Genomic DNA, 20,313 nt, shown 5'->3' with positions numbered 1-20,313 from the left:
CTTATGCTTTTCACAAATAAAACAAAATTACCCAATTTTAATAAACCAAGGTTCCGAGGAACGGAACTGGATCTGTCAAAGAAGGTGAAATACCTTGGGAGTTATTTTGGATCCCAAACTTAACTGGAAACCAAACATTGAGGAGCGTGCTAGGAGGCCACGGGGGCTCTCTATGCAGCCAAGAGAATGTTGGCAACAGATGCGGTTTGAAACCAAGAATTGTGCACTGGATGTACACAGCTATAGTCCGACCCATAATCTCTTATGGGGCGCTGGTCTGGTGGCCAGCCCTTACTAAGGATTACGTAGTTAAAAAGCTAAGGATTCCGTAGTTAAAAAGGTCAGCAGCCGCAGAAGGACTCTGAACGTCCTTCTTGACTTATTACCTATAGATATCTTCATAGAGAATTCAGCTGCTAACAGCGCCATCAGACTGCGTGCCCTGGGGCTCTGGAAGGAAAGACCGTTCGGGCACGGTTCCATCCTAGACGCAATACCGTCTGAAATTAAAGCGCTGCTCATTGACTATATCCTGTCGAAGACCTGGGTTCACCATAAACCCGCACGAAATTCCCAAGCCGCAGTGACTGGAACCAGGAAGATTTTGGATACTTGCAGGGCTTAACTGTCTTTACGGATGGGTCAAAGATGGAATGCGGGGTTGGTGCTGGGGTCTTTATTGAGCAATATAACCTAAAAATATCCTTCCGCCTACCAGACTATGCAAGCGTTTTCCAGGCCGAAACGTTTGCTATTAAGGAGGCAGTAAGGTACATCAAAGACAATGTACCCGCGAGAAAGCAAGTGAACATCCTCTCGGATAGCCAAGTGGCTATTCAGGCACTTTCCTCTAACTCTGTTAGATCTCAGCTAGTGGATGAATGTAGGAGAGAGCTGGTTACCCTAATATGGGTCCCGGGACATAGGGGCATCTACGGAAATGAGGCAGCGGACGAACTAGCAAGGAGCGGCTCCGCACTGGATGTGTCCCACGCGGTGGACAAGGGCGCCTTGCTCAGGGAGATTAAGACAAAAATTACCGAAATTTATCATTCGAAGGCCAGGCAGAGGTGGAACTTCACAGGATCCTACAGAATTGCCCGGCAGTTCTGGGTGTCCTACGACCCACTCAAAACCAAAGCTCTCTTAGGAATGAGCAAAACAAATGCCTACAAATTTACTGCAGTGTGCACAGGGCACTGGCCCGTTGGGGTACATGCCGAAAGGATAGGACTGCCCTTCAATAGGTTCTGTCGCAACTGCGATGACCCGGGCTCAAAAGAGACAGTCGAACACTTGCTGTGCGAGTGTCCAGCCCTCGCAAGGATGAGGCTAAATACACTCGGCAACTATTCCTGCAGAATATTTCAGTATGACGTACTGAAATTTATTAAAGCCGCCAAATGGCTGTAGGTTGCACGAGTTGTGGAATCAAAATGGCAACTTGCTAATTGCTTGTCACCTGAGTGACAATCCACTTAAACCAACCAACCATCGTCGCTGGAATAATGAAGTAGTGTAACATGAAAAGTATATTTTTGGGAAAAAAGGAATTATATGTATGTAAGTTTTTTTAATCCATTCGACCAAATTTAAATCCAAACTTCAGCGATAGCTTAAAGGTGAGCCCCTCAATGGCTAAAAGCGTCGGCTGTCTGTGATTTTTCAAACATATATGAGCCCTTCCTACCGATATATTTCTCTTGTATATGTGCGAAGAGCAATCGGTTTATAAAAGTTTTACAATGGCTTACTTCCGAGAAATTGAACGCTACCGGTTTGCTCTATACAACTGATACACATAAGACCCAGGCGTAAAACGTAAGCTTTTATCACCAGATAGATGTAGTTTTCATTAAAATTTCAACTTTTTAATCTGAATCGTTATTAGAATATTTTTGGATATGCAGTTTTATGGCTCATACAATTTTAGTCAGATGAAGTGTAAGTTTCAACCGGCTAAAAAATCGCGTTGATTGTTTTTTTTCGTAGATACTGATTTTGCGGTTTTTTTCATACCTATAACAAGTATAGATTGGCGCTTGCACAAATGTTAGTGTTTGGCCGAGTTTCTCCTCCGACTTGTGGCGTGCGCCTTGAAGTTTTCGCACAATGGGGAGGCACCTACAGTTTTACGCCGACTCCGAACGGCGATTGTATTTTTATAAGAAGCTGTTTTTCATGGCAGAAATACACTCGGAAGTTTGCCATTGCCTGCCGAGAGCGACCGCTTTTAAGAAAACACATTTTTTTCTACATTTTTTTGCCATGTTGCTTTGACCGCTACACCATAGCGGCCGCCACTTATAACAACTGCAATTTACAAAAACTGACGTTGATTTTTTGAAATTTTGTTGCTAGCGGTTTCCCGCAATTTATTTCATTCATTCATGCTTATATGGACAAAAGTGCAAAAATCCGTCACCAAAACAAAATTTAAAAAATCAACGACATTTTTTAGCCATTTGGAAGTGCAAGTTTCAAATACAAAGCATCAGTCTCTTTTATTTCTAAACCTCAGTAGATTGAAATGCCAAATGTGCGCAACGACGGTGAGGTGCTAGTTTTCAACTAGGTTGCGCAAAGTTAGACTTTTCTTCTAGTGAGGTTTGGAAATAAAATAGGCCGATGCTTTGTATTTTGACGTTTTGGAATGCAGCCATACTCTGGGGTTTCCTCCATCAGCCCAAAAATCCTACAGTCCGTATCTACAGAAAGCCCCATTTGATTCAAATGGTACCTTAATATGCAGTGTGCTGTCAAGTAGCCGGTAAGAGTTCCAAGTACAAGGAGTCTTTCGGAGTGCCTCCTGGGAGGAGTTATGAATCTCTCTGGTTGTCTTATTATCATTTCCTTCCGCCAGTGGGCAGCAATCTGAGATTCTTCTTAGCTTCTAAGTAGTTCTGCGGCGCATATCGGTTCCACGCTTTGCGAGGCAGTCAGACCATTCGTTGGCTTCAAACCCTTCATGTCCCGGAACCCACCTCGGCGTTAGGCTATTGTGGGTGCAAGAGTCTATGGCCTTTAATACTGCCTGACTATCCGACACAATATTTATTCTGTCCCCATTTTTCCTTCTACGAAGACATTCGCGAATACAGACTTCAATTGCAAAGACCTGCCCGTGAAATATGGCTGGGTATGAGCCCATTGGCGGACTTTTCTGGAATCTTGGTCCAACTACGCCATAAAGTATATATAGATGTTCATGTTGTATACTGGCAATAAAAAGGGCATCCGTTTGTATTTACGAATCTGGAATATTTACATGTTTGCGGCCGCCGTTATACGAACGCACCGGTGAAATATTCGTGTAAACTTCTCTTCTTTTTTATTGGCGCTGTAGCCGCCTAACCGATTTTGGCCGAGTCCAAAACAGCACGCCAGTCATTTCACTTCTGAGCTAACTGACGCCAATTGGAAATGCCAAGTGAAGCCAAGTCCTTCTCCACCTGGTCTTTCCAACGCAGAGGAGGCCTTCCTCTTCCTCTGTTATCAGCATGGCGGCCCGCGTTCAATATTTTCAGAGCAGGAGCGTTTCTGTCCATTCGAACGACATGGCCAAGCCAGCGGAGCCGCTGAATTTTAATTCGCTGCACTATGTCTATATCGTTGTAAAGCTCATACAGCTCATCGTTAAATCATCTGCGATATTCGCCATCACCAAGGCGTAAAGGTCCGTAAATCTTTCGCAGAATCTTTCTCTCGAAAACTCCAAGAGCCGCCTCATCAGATGCTTTCATTGGCCATGCCTCCGAGCCATACACCAGCACAGGCATGATGAGTGACTTATAGAGTGTGATCTTTGTACGACGAGAGGACTTTACTTCTCAATTGCCTACTCAGCCCAAAGTAGCACTTGTTGGCAAGAGTGATTCTCCGTTGGATTTCAAGGCTGACATTATTATTGGTGTTAATGCTGGTTCCCAAATAAACGAAGTCGTCTACTTTTTCAAACTTGTAACTGTCAACAGTGACGTGGGTGCCAAGACGCGTATGCTCTGACCGTTTGTGTAATGACAGGAGATACTTCGTTTTGTCCTCGTTCACCACCAGACCCATTCGCTTTGCTTCTCTATCCAATCCCGTGAAGGCAGAACAGACGTAGCCCTTGTTTTTACCGATAATATCGATGTCGTCGCCACACGCCAGCAATTGTACGCTCATGTAAAGTATTGCGCCTGAGCGCTTCCGTTCTGCGGCTCTTATTATCTTCTCCAACATCAGATTAACAGCCTTATTCTGTATCACGAACGATAGGCAACACGAACGATTCGTCTGCAGAGGAAAGCTTCAAAAATTAGTCCGGCGGCATCATTTTTGCCGGTTTAAACGCAACCGAGACCATTGCAACGTAATGTATGAAAAGCAAGACGAAGACGAGCGATAGAGTTTAAAATCGCAATCAGAGAGGTTGTCGTCTGCAGACGAATCGTTCGTTTTGCCTATCGTTCGTGATGCAGATTAAGGTCCTAAAGAAATCACACGAAAGGGAGTCCCCTTGTCTGAAACCTCGTTTGATATCAAACGGCTCGGAGGGGTCCTTCCCTATTCTGACGGAGCTGGTGGTATTGCTCAACGTCATTTTACACAGCCGTATTAGTTTCGCGGGGATACCAAATTAAGACATCGCGGCATAAAGGCAACTTCTCTTCGTGCTGTGGAAAGCGGCTTTGAAATCGACAAATAGATGGTGTGTGTCGATCCTATTCTCGCAGGTCTTTTCCAAGATTTGGCGTATTGTGAATACCTGATCTATGGTGGATTTTCCAGGCCTAAAGCCACACTGATAAGGTCCAATCAGCTCGTTAACGGTGGGCTTCAGTCTTTCGCACAATACACTCGATAAGACCTTATAACCTATGCTTAGAGGGCGGGGTCGTCTTTCTTGTGGATTGGGCAGAGCACACTTGAATTCCAGTCGTCGGGCATGCGTTCATCTGACCACATTCTGCATACGAGCTGATGCATGCACCTCATCAGCTCCTCGCCGGCTGATTAGCTCGGCTGGCAGGCCGTCAGCTCCAGCAGCTTGGTTGTTTTTCAGCCGCGTAATCGCTATTCGTACCTCGTCATAGTCAGGCGGTGGGACAGCTACTCTATCCTCACTGACTGGGGACTCGGGTTCGTCTTCTTCACTACTTTCAGCGCTGCTGCCATTCAATAGGCTGTAAAAGTGTTCCCTCCACAATTTAAGTATATTCTGGACATCGGTCACTAGGTCCCCATTATTGTTCTTACAGGAGTACGCCCCGGTCTTTAAACCTTCCGTAAGTCGCCTAACCCTCTGGTAGAATTTTCGCTCGTTCTTCCTGTAGGCCAGCATCTCAAACTCTTCGCCCGATCGCAGCGTGGCCCTGTAGGCGGCATCTTTTTCTCTGCGGCTTCTTGAAATTCCTCATCGTACCATTTGTTCTTTCGGGCTCGCTGAAATCCAACTACTTCTTCGGCGGCGGTACTTAATGATCGCGAAATGTGGTTCCACTGCTCGCGTATGTCGGATTGTTGAAGAGTGCTCTCAGAGAGCAGGTGTGTGAGTCGAGTGGCGAATAAATGGGCCGTCTGTTGTGATTGCAGCTTTTCGACATTAAGCTTCCCTTGCATTGTTGGGCGCACATTTTTTGCTGCACAGAGGCGGGTGCGTATCTTGGCTACGTACGTCTAAAACGCTTGAAGCATGCCTTCCGTCTATCACAACATGATCGATTTGGTTTCTCGTTTTTCGATCTGGAGACACCCATGTAGCTTTGTGGATGTTCTTATGCTGGTACCTAGTACTACATATTACCATGTTTCGGGCCCCGGCGAAGTCGATCAGCCTCAGTCCATTATCGGACGTTTCGTCGTGGAGGCTGAATTTTCCGACGGTGGCGCCAAAGATCCCTTCCTTGCCCACCTTGGCATTAAAATCGCCAAGCACGATTTTGACATCGTGTCGGGGGCAGCGCTCATATGTACGTTCCAAGCTCTCATAGAAGAGATCCTTGGACGCCTGATCCTTCTCTTACGTCGGCGCTTGGGCGCAGATGAGCGAGATGTTGAAGAATCTAGCTTTGATGCGGATTGTGGCTAGACGTTCGTTCATCGGGGTGAACGCCAGTACTTGGGGACGGAGTCTCTCTCCTACCACGAATCCAACACCGAATTTGCGCTCCTTTACATGGCAACTGTAGTAGACGTCGCAAGGCTTCACGCTTAGTTTTCCTTGCCCCGTCCATCGCATTTCTTGGATGGCGGTGATGTCAGCCTTTGTCTTCCCGAGGACATCAACCAGCCGGGCATAGGCACCTTCCCCATTAAGGGTCCGGATATTCCAGGTGCATACCCTTAAATCATAGTCCTTTGTACGTTTGCCGTGGTCGTCATCAGAAAATGGGGGTCTCCTCGGAGGCTGTTTTTTATTTTTCATTGGGCGGGGTTTTAACGTGGCGGAACCCAAACCCAGCGCACGCGAAGTTTTACGCCTTCTCACTTTAGCTCACTCCCAAACGGGTGTTTGGTTGCTACCCAGAGGATACGTGGATATAAATATCCGGACGTTGTGAGCTACAGTCAAAAGTTTTCCACTTCTCCGCACGGAACCATCCTCCGTGTAAACAAGGTTTCTAAAATGTTTGGAAATACATATTTTCTATTTTTCGCAAATAATTATTACTCATTGTCACCAAACCTACCAAAATCTAATCTAGCCTACCAACCTACCAGACGGAAAAAAACCTACCAGTTTTGGTAAGAAAAGCCCATGTCTGGCAACACTGTTGCTGACACTCATTTGAAAGAGACAAGAGAAAAATAGCAGAGGAAATTTTTTCAGTCAAGATTAGGTTTGTATAGTAACCAATAGTCAGTACTAATTTGTACTGGAACCTGCAAATTTTTACTGGAAAAGTGTATGATAACCCAAAAAATAAGAAATAAGCTAACGGAAGAAGAAGAAGAATAAATGTCAAAAGTCGCCATTTGTTGAATTGGTTTAGCACAAACAAAAGTAAAATGAGTGGAAATCAAAATATTAATGATGTACTGGACTGTGTAAGTGCTTGTTTGTAAAGCAAAGAGTTTAAACCTGATTTATAAATAGTAAAATGTTTACAGCAGAATATCAAAACGGCGTAACAACTATTCACTTGCAAGTTTTTACTGGTTTTATATTCAATAACTTTTTCTGCTAGTTTTCTCTTCTCAATTTTACGCTCTATTTTGCTTTTACACTCTCGCTGCAATGTTTTAATGGAGAAGTTACTATACAAACCTATTGTCTAACAGCTAACAAATACGCCTGTTACACTTTAAAACGCGATCAAAATCTTTTAAAACTTCAAACCAGAGGACTTCAACAATTTAAAGACAGCATTTTTTTAAATTGTAATTTTAAATTGCTTTTAACAATTACAAATCACTTTTTACTAACCCATATGCAATGTGGGTTTTTTGTTTTAATTTATGCATATAATTTTGTTTGTATTTTTTATTGTTTAAAAAGTATAATAAATACAAATTTGACGTTTTTTAACCGAAATGACGTTTAGCTTAGTGAATGAGCTTTAGGCAATGCTGGTTGTGCAGGCTAAATCATGTTATTTTTAACATATTCGTCAGTCAGTTCGTTTCGGCATTTCTTTTTTATAATCTTTACTTGTAAAAAAGCCTGTTCGCATATACATTCATGTATATTTATGTACACATATATGTGACATAAAAACCGCTTTGACGATGAGTACACAATTTTGGACTTTTTATATTCGGCAGGGTCCATGACCGTAAAACTGCATTCTTCTCTTTTTTGATAACGATATTATTATGAAGTGCAATGATTTCTAGTTCGACTTCAGCTTTATTGATAAACAAAGTGTTTTCATTGATGTAGCCAGTAGTGAAACATTATGATTTATGAATGGATTTCTGGAAAATTAACATAGGCTCTATAGAGATTACCCTGCAAAAATTGCGACTACTCCGTGCATGCATGTAAATAGTACTCCCTAAGGACCAAGGAGTACTCCAAAATTAACGAAAATTCATATAAAAAATATGGTCCAATTAACATTGCGATGTCCTAGGGCAGGACCATATACTCCACCTCTGCATTACATCAGAGTAGCACAAACCCGAACATGCTGGGAGCTAACAACTAACAGCCCTGCAAAAATCGTTGGACCATGTAGTCTATGTGTGGTATATTGGAGTACTTACAAAAGTGTTCCTCTGTCATGCTGTAGCGGACCAACTCGTGTCTCTGCACCGATATGTTCGTTCGTACACATGCATGCTTGTACGTACATATACACGCAAAGCTTAGTTAGTCAACGACGTAGCGTAAACGTAGGTTGACGTACGTAGCAGCATATCAAATTTACTGTTGATAGAGAGAGAGGGAAGCAACGGCAACGTCACCGCCATGCGGTGGTGAGTTTTAGTTAACACGTGAATCGAGTAACGTAGATCGTGTCTGCGTCAACCTACCTCTACGTTACGTCGTTGACTGTTTGAGCTTTTAGTATCGATACGAACAACAGTTTCGTTCCCGCACAATATGTTGGTTGTATTGATTCATGTTGATGGTGCATATACGGAACATGCGAGTAACGAGATTATTATGTGAGTATCGATTCGGTACTTCGAGTCAGCGATTGTACCCGTTACTCAGCAACGAATACATACGGTTTGCTATAGCTCAAGCAGCAAAATTCTACCAACAACGTGTTAAGAAACAAAACCTAAGCAGCATAGACTGTGCTCACACAGAGAAACTTTTGTTGTTAATTTTCGGCAACTTCTCTTTTGGTGTTGCCCTTCGCGTTAACACAGAGGAATTCTTTTGTACACAATTGTGGTTGTCAGCTGTGAACTGCCAACTAGAATTACTCAGACGAACGAGGGCACAAAGCGTGTTGTCCGAGCACGAACAACTCGGTACCCCTCCGCCTTCCTCGTCACTCCCTCTCACATAAGTAACGAGTTGCCGCGACAAAAGTTCCTCTGTTTCAACCTAGACATAGGAGCTGAAGCTAGATGAAGATGTGTAGCGAATTTCAGGGTAGGACAAAAAGCTACCAAAAACGCAACTGCCATACCGAAACAAAAGCGTTGGGCGGAGCGGTTTCTGACGCCTACCGTTAGCGCCGAAGTGCCATACCTAAACAAAAGCATCAACGCTACGTCAAATGCAGAAATAACACGAACAATAAGCATATGTTTGTTTGTGCGTAACACGAAAATGACAGTTTCACCGTTTTCTGCAGCCAACTTCAATACCTAACGCCCTGTCAGAATCGGATTTTCCAACCGCTCAGCGTTGACGCCGCGTTGTTTTGGGATGCTTCATACAAATGGTATGGGCATGAGAGTTTTTTAGGGTTTGAATTGCTGACTGCAAAATAGCATAAGCAACACTTTTTTGCTTTTTTAAAGCAAGCAGCTCTTGATCATTTTGAATGCATTTGCAATTGCTTAGCTACGACCAACACTAATAAATCAGCAAAAGCAGACATCAAAAGCGAAAAAGAACAAGTACGTTTTAGCAAAAAAAAAACCACCGACTTTAAAACTATATATATATGTATATATATATACATGTATATCATGATCCAATGATCGGATCTAAACCAGATTAGTATGGGACCACCTCTGAGACACGGTACAAAGTTATGCAGTAACATACATAAAAAAAAAAATATTCCGACGAACTGATGACCTCCTCATTTTTTGGAAGTCGGTTAAAAATTAACTCATTTGCTTTAGCTTATAGAGCAGTTTGTTTTTCCTTACACAGTCAGCCGAAGCAACCAGTTTAGAAAAATTTTCTGTTGCTGCAAGCAGTAAGTTTTGTGTATTCTCATTTTTGCTTTTGGTTCATTCCATCTCAAATCACCCAGGCCGGGGGAAAGTGAATTTAAGTTTGCGATAAAACTCACAGGGATTGTTCCTTGAACAATTTAAGGAGACACGTATTTTTTCTTTTTGCTCAGAAATGCGAATTTTTCGAATAATGAATTATTTTCTTTTTGAGTACGAACCCTTCTTTTTTCCTCTCTTACAGGTCTATTCTGCGCTGGTAATAAAAAGTTTGTAACCGGTAAATAAAGTTCCTGTAAATTTTTAAACCCTTTTCGCATTCTGTATACTCTTGTAACCGGTAAATTTTGTTACCATCTCATAAGCTGGTAACAAATTATTGCCCCGTGAAATATGCAATGCCAGGATTTGCACAATTCTTCATAGCTGAATTGCTGAATATTTTAACTGCATTACCAACGTACCTAGAATCGCGGTGACAAGAACTGGTAACATTTTTTGGCAATACAATTTTTCGGTTACAAATCTTCGGTAACGTGCAGAATAGACCTGTTAATAGCAACTTTTGATGAAATCGCTTATAACTGCCGCAAAAAAGCAAGGATTTTAACGATTTTTTTTTTTTTAATTGCAGATATTGATCTACTGAATCGATCTAGTGAACTAAACCTCAGTAATTGTTTATTAATAATTAACCAAAAGTTTTTCACAATTGGGCTTTAATTTTGGCCCAATTGGGCCCAATTAGCGATTTGCACAATCTACCGAAGATTTCCCCAACCAGTGCTCACAATTTGCTCAAACACAACTGAACATGCATACGCAATTAAAACGTTTTTATCGATAAAATCACACATACACACATCAAAATTCCTTACGAAAAAAAAAAATTTTTTAATTTTTTTCTTGAAAAATTTTCCACATACAAATTTTTTGATAACAAAAAAATTAGTTTTTGAAAAAATTGGGAAAAACTTTTGGCTCAGATCGGGCAACCTCCAAAAATTTCCAGCAAGGAAACTTTATCATAATGGGCAACAATTTTTGCGGCCTCAGCTGGCACGAAAATCTGCTAGCATCATATAAGTGCATTTTCAGAAAAAAAATCATAACTCGAAAACGACGAATTTTAGCATATTGCTACTCGTACTGAAAATAGTTTATACTATTCCCTAATAGACAAAAAAGTTTGAGAGAAACAAAAGATGTGGCAATTTGAAAAAAAATCAATTTGAAAAAAAAATATTTAATTAATTATTAAAATAATTAATTATTAATAAACAATTACTGATGTTTAGTTCACTAGATCGATTCAGTAGATCAATATCTGCAATTTAAAAAAAAATCGTTAAAATCCTTCCTTTTTTGCGGCAGTTATAAGCGATTTCATCAAATGTTGCTATTAAGAGAGGAAAAAAGAAGCGTTCGTACTCAAAAAGAAAAAAATTCATTATTCGAAAAATTCGCATTTCTGAGCAAAAAGAAAAAAATACGTGTCTCCTTAAATTGTTCAAGGAACAATCCCTGTGAGTTTTATAGTAAAATTAAATTCACTTTCCCCCGGCCTGGGTGATTTGAGATGGAATGAGCCTTTTGCTTTTTTCCTTGCTGCGTGAAGCTGCCTTTACACGAGCAGATTTTCCAGGCGATTCAGCAAAAAAAAAAACAGCTCTATAAGCTGAAGCAAATGAGATCATTTTTCTTTTTCGCTTTTGCGGTCTGCTTTTGCTGATTTATTTGTGTTAGTCGTAGTTAAGCAACTGGGAATGCATTGAAAATAGTCAAGCTATTTCAAACCCTGGAATTTTTTGACAGCCAGACAACGCTGATGCTTTTGTTTAGGTATGACAGAAGTTTCGTTCCTCAACTTTTCTGGATAAAACCTGTAAAACTGTCAAAAAGCAAAATTGCTCTCAGAGTAAGAGAGAAAAACCAAAAAGTACGGGAACGCTTTTCGGTAAAAACTGGTAAAGCTGTCAAATGCACCGTGGGCGTCATTTTTCGTTTAGATAGCAGTTTTTTATCATTTGCCGATCTGCTAAATTATATGCAAATACACAAGGAAATTAACAAAAATACTTACAAAACTTGATATTTCTTCGCTGCGAAATATGTATTTAAGAAATATGTATTTTGAGCAGCTGATGGTTTGACACTTTACCAGATTTTAACAGCAAAAATTCTTCGGGTAAAATTTTGCAACTTCTGACAAAGATAGGATCGATTTTACTCTTCCATTATTCTCCTACTTTGCCAGAGAACCGTGTACGGTAACATTTTCTGGTAAATTCCTGTAAATTCTTGCAACCTCTTGCGAGTTAGGGAACGCAACTGTATTTAGAAACAAGAATGACATGTTGCGCGTTTAGTAGAAAGACAAGCAGTAAACAGTGTTGACGTTTTAGCCCTTTGATGCTAGATTTAGCTACCGCATACTTTTTTTTGGCCACATAAATTTAAAATTGCTACTAGCCCTTTGGAAAATGTATTCATCCTTGACTTTACCTAATTTTTTTCATTTATATAAGCTGGATTTCCACTAGGCATTAAATGGCAAATGACAAAGTCGGGCATTAAAAATAATCATGTCATTACATTAAAAAATAGTCATTCAGTTCATTTCCACACAGTGTTGCCGTTGTGCGACTAAAGGGCCAATTTGACCCTTTTTAAGCGCCAATACCCTTTGACCCGACTTTTTGAAAATTTTCAATTTTTCCTAATAAACAATCGTGGTACAAAGCTCAATAAAATTATTAAAAAATAAAAATGTTAATAAGCCACAATAACATTGACAAATACATAGTTTAGGAAGAGCCTGCCTGAAACTATACAAAAAAGCAAATAAGCAAATGGATGTATAGAATTGACAACAACAACCACGCCGTCGAGTTTAAATAGCTGCTAATCAGCTGCACTTGATAGTAGTTGGTTGAATAAGGAAAATGAATTAGCAACAAGAGTTTACGGGATGTACATAGCTCAGTGGTTAACGCTTCTGACTTTGAACATCGATTACGCAGGTTTGATCCCTGCTGAAGTCTAGAAAAAAGAAGTCTGATGAGGAGATGTGGTGATCTCTGAAATAGCTGCTATAACTTCTACCGCTTAACCTTTGTTGCTTTTTCAATTTTTCCTAATAAACAATACCACGATTGTAATTGTGATCAATAAAAATATTAAAAAATAAAAATGTTAATAAGCCACAATAACATTGACAAACTTCTGTGGTAATTACCAAAGTTTTGTATAGCAAGGTGTAACAGAAGTTGTCTCTTTTACTATTTAATAAATCTTGCAGAATCACTTAGTATTTCTCAAATCAGGGGATTGATGGAGTACCAGAAAAATATTTAGGAAGGTGTATGTTTAGCAAATTGGTAGAGTAAAATAAATAAATTTGTTGATGGAAAGTTTGTATTCAATACTATTTGGAGACAAAACTGGTTTACAACACAATGTGATGAATTGAAAAGCTACCTGTAATATACATATATGCGTTGGTATAAAAAAAAAATGATTAACTGAAAAAGTACCTAAAGGTGTAGCAATTTTTCGTTATATTACTTAATTAAAAATATGTTAATCTGCTCCGAAAATTTCGTTTTTGCACCGATTTTTCGAGTCATTTACACCCGAATCGAGTTTCAGTAGTCCGAACGCTGGGTTAGACGCTACTGGTTTAGGCTGTTATAAACAACCATTATGTGAATAAAGTTATAATACCCTTTTGCACAAGTCCGCTCGGGTATAAAAATTATCTACAGTGTAATTATAATTTCATTCTCAAAATAACTGTAATCGATGATTAAAAAAATGTTTTCTTACTCATAGTTATTATGCAGACTTCAATAATTCTTACAAATTATTGAATGACTTTTTTTAAACTCAACCATCATACAATTATTAGTCTGGATCTCTGTTTATAAGACATTAGGGCAATTCATCAAAACGCGTAAATGCCTCGTAACCACGTAAACCTCGTAAACTTACTTAATACTGTATCGATAGCTGGTTTATTTACGAGGTATACGCTGTTACGAGACATTTAGGCGTCTGTTTGAAAGCCCTCATTAATTAAAAAAATTTTAAATAACTATCCAATTCTGTTTCGACATTAATTTTTTCAAGATATTTTTGAAGAAAGATACTTTATGATATCCTCAGCCAAACATTGAAGTTAAATTGTTTTTGCTAGTCAATAGCTAATAGTTCCCCCATGGCCAGCAGTATTATAGGTGATTTTGTTATTAATAGCCCTGTTCGCGTACGCACTATCCAGTAAATCCAGTACTAATTTTACTGGATGTCGTTTTCGTACGCAAAAACTTGCAATAAACTAGCAAAAGAGAGGTAGTTGAGAGAGCAAAAATGACAGCTGAACTTGCAAGTTTTGCTGGATTTTTACTAGCAACTATTTGCTAGTAAGAAAAACAGCTGATGGCATGATGCTTATTGTAAATCACATTAAGAAAATTATTGTTTGTGGTGCTTTTAGAGTTGCAATTGACAAAATAAACCTATTTGAATATATAAGATGGAAAATATTAGTTTTCCAAGAAAATTGAATCGGAAAATAACAAATTAATCAGCTGTTCATAAAACTAACAACTTCTTGCTGATTTTGCGTTTTCGTACTTTCTTGCATATTTCACTCATTGGGAATAAATATTGTCTTACTCTCCGAAATTTTGTTACTGGCAAGTTACTGGATATTTTTTGCTGGAGATTACGAAAACACAACTAATGTCACATTACGAGCACCGTGTATACTTGTGTACATCACACTTGCACACAACAGACCTCTTCATTTTACGGCATTACTTATGATGCAATTGAAATGGGACTGATGTAATCGCATTCGGTTGCGTTTTTTCAATCCGTCATTCCACAACAGCTAAACAAAAACAAACAACAATTTGCCCGCTGAATCGCACGCATGTCCGATATAGAAAAGAGGCGAAGAAAATATTAATACAGTAAAGTGATACAGCAACACAACTGTAGCATGTGGCGGGCGCACTCAATGAAAGTTCAAGTTTACATCACGTTTTGAACACATTTATTTATTTGGTCGTTTGATTGTTTTTGGTGCTGTACATTGAGTTTAAAGCCGCTACTTATTTACAAATATTTGGAGGTGTTTGAATTGCTTAACATTTTAAGTTCAAATAGTTCATTCATAAATAGTGGCCCGATATCAAATTTTTGGCTATGAAAAGAATCTCTTGGGGTAGCGCGAGCCAAAACTATGTTGTAGAAAAGGTCCCACTTTCCTCCTAGCTGTTCGATCTGACGTTTTAAAAATAAATATTTCGCATCTATCTGGCGAAATCAACTACATTACTTTGACCACCCTTCTGTATCATTTGTATGCCTCTTCACAAAGGAGGGAAGCTATTAGACCAGTTGCCCGCACCAGAAAATGCATTGAAATGTCAATAAAAACAAGTAAGAGCAGCGCTGTCTTCGGCTATGCCGAAGGCTTCATACCTTTCATGAGTATCTGAAAATTTTACTTTAATAGATTACTGCATTTTAAAAAAAATTGTATATTTACAGAATACATAGATAGAGGAGATACATATTTATATAAAAACCATATCTAAACAATCAGAGGTATGGAAGATATACCTTATATAGCACCAATCTAAGTGATTTTCACTGCTGTGTGATCGGTATGTAAACCAGTAACACAATTTAATGGGTTTAGACTCCTACATAAAGGAGATATATCGTAATAACTGGTATCTGAACAATAAGAGGTATAAGAGATAAAGCGTATACAGCGTAGATTTTGACGATTTTCTCAGTAGACTTTCTGTTATTATTTATAAAATAGCTTACGAAATTTATCTGTGTTAGCAGTCCAAATAAAGCATTTTTAATGTAAAACTGCATATCTGAACAATCAGTTGTATGGAGGATATAAATAGGTTACAGTGACCCGATCTTTGTTAATATTACTGTTATCTTTCTGTTGGTAATTAGTGTAAATATTGCGAAATTTCATGTTTCTAGCTGCATATATGGAGAAGTTATAACAAAGAATTTCGAATCTGAACAATCAGTTGTATGGAGGCTATAGGTTATAGCGACCCGACCTTCGCCATTTTCACTGTAAGTATGTTTTTGATAATGGGTGGAAATATTGCGAAATGTCATGTTCCCAGCTGCATAAGTGGAGGAGTTATAACGAAAATTCTCATAACTGAACAATCAGTTGTATGGGAGGTATATGTTATAGTAACCCGATCTTTGTTATTTTCACTGTAAGTATTCTGTTAACAATGAGTGGAAACGGCGCGAATTTTCATGTTCCTAGCTGCATATATGGAGAAGTTATCGCAAAAAAATCTCATATCTGAACAATCAGTTGTATGGAGGCTACAGGTTATAGCGACCCGATCTTCGCTATTTTCACTCAAAGTATTCTTTTTATAATGAGTGACAACAGTGCCAAATTTCATGTTCCTAGCTACCTAAATGGAGGAGTCATAACGAAAAATCTTATATCTGAACAATGAGTTGTATGGGAGCTATATGTTATAGTGGTCCGATTCTTCCGGTTCCGACAAATTATTAATACATTATAAAAATACACGCACCTACCAAATATCATCCGGATATCTCGAAAACTGAGAGACTAGATTGCATACAAACAGACGGACAGACAGACGGACAGACGGACATGGCTAAATCGACTCAGCTCGACGTTCTGATCATTTAAGTATACATTTTAATGGGCCTATCTCTTCTTATTCTGGTACTTACAAACATCGGACCAAAGTTATAATACCATTTCATGCTCATGAAAGGTATAATAAGAACTGATTTCCTGAGAAGCTATTTGGCTACGTTCCAAATATACCTAAAATTGTGTGTTTGTACCGAATTTATTTTGAAACTAAATAAAGGTACGATTGTAACAACTTTTCCATCACAGTAGGTAATCCAACAGCTGATTTCGCATCGCTAATTGGGCAGCTGACGTGTGTGTGAACACCAAACTCAATACCGGAATTTAAAGCTTAATTGCCTGAGATAATTGGCCTGTTTGAACATAGTCTTATGGAGGGAATTTTAAATTTCAAATAATATTGGAACTCATACCGTTTTATAATAGACTAATAAAACGAATAATTTCATCAAAAAGATTTAAAAAAAGTTAAGCAATTCAAATTAATTAAATCAACTGGAATAAATTTAGTAAACAACGTTTTGCGAGTTATTCTCTTGGGCGTATATATAGATTTCTGGCTCTCGATACACAAGAGAACCCAACTTAGAGTTATCCGTACGACAAACATTGAGTTCCCAGATGTATTCCTGTTTATCATTGGCTTTTATTAATCGTTATCGCAAGGGCTACTTTTAACGGAAACTGCAAACGTTTAAACTGAAATGACATGTTTGTTGGAATTATGGGAATTCGTGGTATCAATATTGTTTGTCCTTTGTATATTCGAGCTGCATCCAGTTACACATCAATATGATCTCTTAATTCCAGTTTGTGGGACGGCACCCTTGATAATTCTAAAGAGTTAAGAAACTCTATAGGATATATTGTTGCATCCTCATTTGCCTTCACTGTATCACTTTATCAATAATTTTCTTATTGATGCTTCCCACTGATAATTTTTTATGTGCCAAGATTACTCGTTCGCATAACTATCCCTCGTTGCTCAAGTTATGTTGTAAATTAGGAAAAACTTTACTTATGTATTAGATAATATTCTGAGCTCATAGCATTGCAAAAGCGACTTTCGAATATAATAGGCCGTCCGCATTCATTGCCTTGCACTTATCTCGTCTACCACAGTTAGGGTTGCCAAATTTTTTTATGCGCGAAATCAGTACGTTAGACATTTTCATGCTAAAAAAATCAGTATTTTTTATTCAAAGCAAAATTATGAATGTAAGTAACAGATAATACTTCAAAACGCCAGAGAACTTATTTTTAACAATATCTTGGTATATAAATAAAATATAGTTCATAAAAAATAAAAGTGTTATTCATTTTAACATGAGTGTACACATCATTGTACACAGAAACCAATTCATTTTAAAATTACTAATAATTTGAAGTTCACATTAAAAAATTTTAATTAGAAGCCGATTTCTCTCCTCTCAGTTGTAAAAAAAAAACTAAATTATATATTTTATCAAACTGTAGAAAAGTACCAGAAAAGTACCACTATTTAAGGACTTCATATCTATTGACGCATGGCTAAAATAATTTTTTTCAAATATGCAAAAACTCTGAAAGACTAAGAATTCGCTAAAAATAATATCTAACACTATGTCTCGTATGCAAAACTCTTTTACAATGTGTGAAAAAATAATTGTAATTTATAGGCAAATTAGTTGTTATTAAACAGAAAGTTATTTTCCAGATAACTAACAACACATCAGCAGCGTACAGACAAAGCTGCACCCAAATAGAAATGGATCTAAAACAGCAGGATTGGATCTTCCTATATACGGATGGGACAAAAATCAAGGGGATCACTGTTTTCGCGGCCATTGAAGCAAACGGTAATACCATCGCGGTGGGTAACCTACCTTATTTATGTTCAGTGTATACAGCGGAAGCTAATGCTATACTCTTAGCAACACAATTTGCTCTCAAATCAAAAAAGAAGCACGTCATCTGCTCCGATAGCTTGTCAACGATACAATCTATCACCAATTCGAACAATAACAACAACCTACTAAAAACACTTATCCGCGACGCACTGTATCAAAGGCATAATCACATAAAAATTATGTGGGCTCCCAGCCATGTCGGCATATACGGCAACGAAGCCGCGGACGTTAGAGCAAGGGAGGCAGCCAGTCAACCTCTCCACACGGGAAACTTGGTACCAAAGAAAGATTTTCACAATTTTGATAAACTAAACCTAGCGAGGAGAAGAAGCGAAAGTTGGAAAGAGTAGACCCACCATTACACCAACCTGAACACCGAAGGTCTCACACCTAACTTCCCCACTAGCACAAACTGCAACAACATCAAAAGGTTCAGCAGAATGCGCATTGGACACACTATCGCTACACATAGCTACCTACTCAATGGTTCGCCCCCGCCACAGTACCGCATTGCCCCAACCCCGTACTATCCATCCCACACCTGTTAAACGATTGCAACGCTTTCGACTCAGCTAGACGCAACATATTTGTAAATACCACTCCGATAGAGATACTAAAAAAACACCGACGTAAAATGGATCCAAAAAATAAACAATTACCTCAAACTGGCTGATCTGATGAGGTTAATCTAGAGTTAACCCTCATTTAGATATATGCTAATAACATTTCAAAAAATTAAAAGTGAGCCGAAGGTGGTTGACACTAGCGCTTCAACCACTAGTAAAGGGGTGATTCACTCACTCCTTTTCTTATAATAAATAAATAAAAATAAAATAACTTGTACTTTCTAAATAATTCTAATTTTTTCAAAAATTGTTATTTTATCAAAAAAATTAAATTTTTTGGTTTTTTGGTATTTTTAGCCTTAAAATATAAAAAAAGGTTTCCATGTACCTTAATTTTCTTTATTTTGACACATTACCTTCTTTAATCGGTTATTTCATTTCATTTTATTTACTAAAACATTAGTACAATAAGATCTGAGATCTTTTATAGTACAACCAAAAGGATATAATAAGGTAATAATGGTTACTTAAACTAAAACTTATAACAAAGTAAGACTAAAACTCATAATAAAAAGTACAGACAATTAAACAATACAGTGGTTATACATATTAACTTGAAATTTTATACTCAGATAGCGAATCTCATAATTATACAACATAAATTATTTTAACGAAAGTACGCATATAAAACATCCTTAAAGTTGCTTTTATTTAGACTACTGCGAGTTGCCATTGGAATAGAGTTCCAAATTCGAATAGCATTGACAAAGAATAGCCGTGCGGAGGTTAGATACTTATAATCTGGTACTATCAAATCATTAATTCGAGCTGATTTAGGGAAAATGAGCTTGTCATATAGATAACCAGGCTCCTTGTGTACAATAAGTTGATAGAGAAAGATGCAGTTTCTGGCTTTCAGATAATCAGATATTTCACAGCCTAATAAACGTGACCTCCAACCAGAGATATGGTAAAATTTAGCTAACCCGAACACATATCGTGTAACATGGTGGAATGCTACATCAATTTTATGAGCAGATAGAGAACTCAATTTACTATAAACAAGCACAGGGTAGCATATGATTGGCATTATTAATTGCATCGCAAGCTTTCTCCTAACCTGGACCGGCGTATAATTCGCAGAGATTCGTAAATTTCTTAGGATGTTGTATACTTTGCTAACTATCGAGTTCACATGATCGTCACATGTTAAACTAGTATTAATGATGAACCCAAGATTAGTCACCTTAGACACAAGTTTTAGACACTTATCAGCTATATATAAGGGCGGCACGTTTGAAAAATTTATTCGTTTTTTTAGAGACCGGCAGCACGTAAGATTTATCACTGTTTAGACACAGGT

At 38.4% G+C, this 20,313-nt stretch overlaps 2 protein-coding genes across 2 annotated transcripts in view; both read right to left on the bottom strand.

Moving 5' to 3' along the window:
* Positions 1–20,313, bottom strand: part of LOC118742395 — a 231,502-nt gene that overhangs the window by 199,335 nt on the left and 11,854 nt on the right. The gene's annotated exons all lie outside the window — the stretch shown is intronic.
* Positions 1–20,313, bottom strand: part of LOC118742394 — a gene marked incomplete in the record, with an annotated part of 111,184 nt that overhangs the window by 79,617 nt on the left and 11,254 nt on the right.

The sequence above is a fragment of the Rhagoletis pomonella genome, unplaced genomic scaffold, assembly GCF_013731165.1.
Source record: "Rhagoletis pomonella isolate Grant_MI unplaced genomic scaffold, Rhpom_1.0 Rhpom_scaffold_00007, whole genome shotgun sequence".
NCBI lineage: Eukaryota > Metazoa > Arthropoda > Insecta > Diptera > Tephritidae > Rhagoletis > Rhagoletis pomonella.
This window is presented reverse-complemented; position numbering and strand designations above follow the sequence as displayed.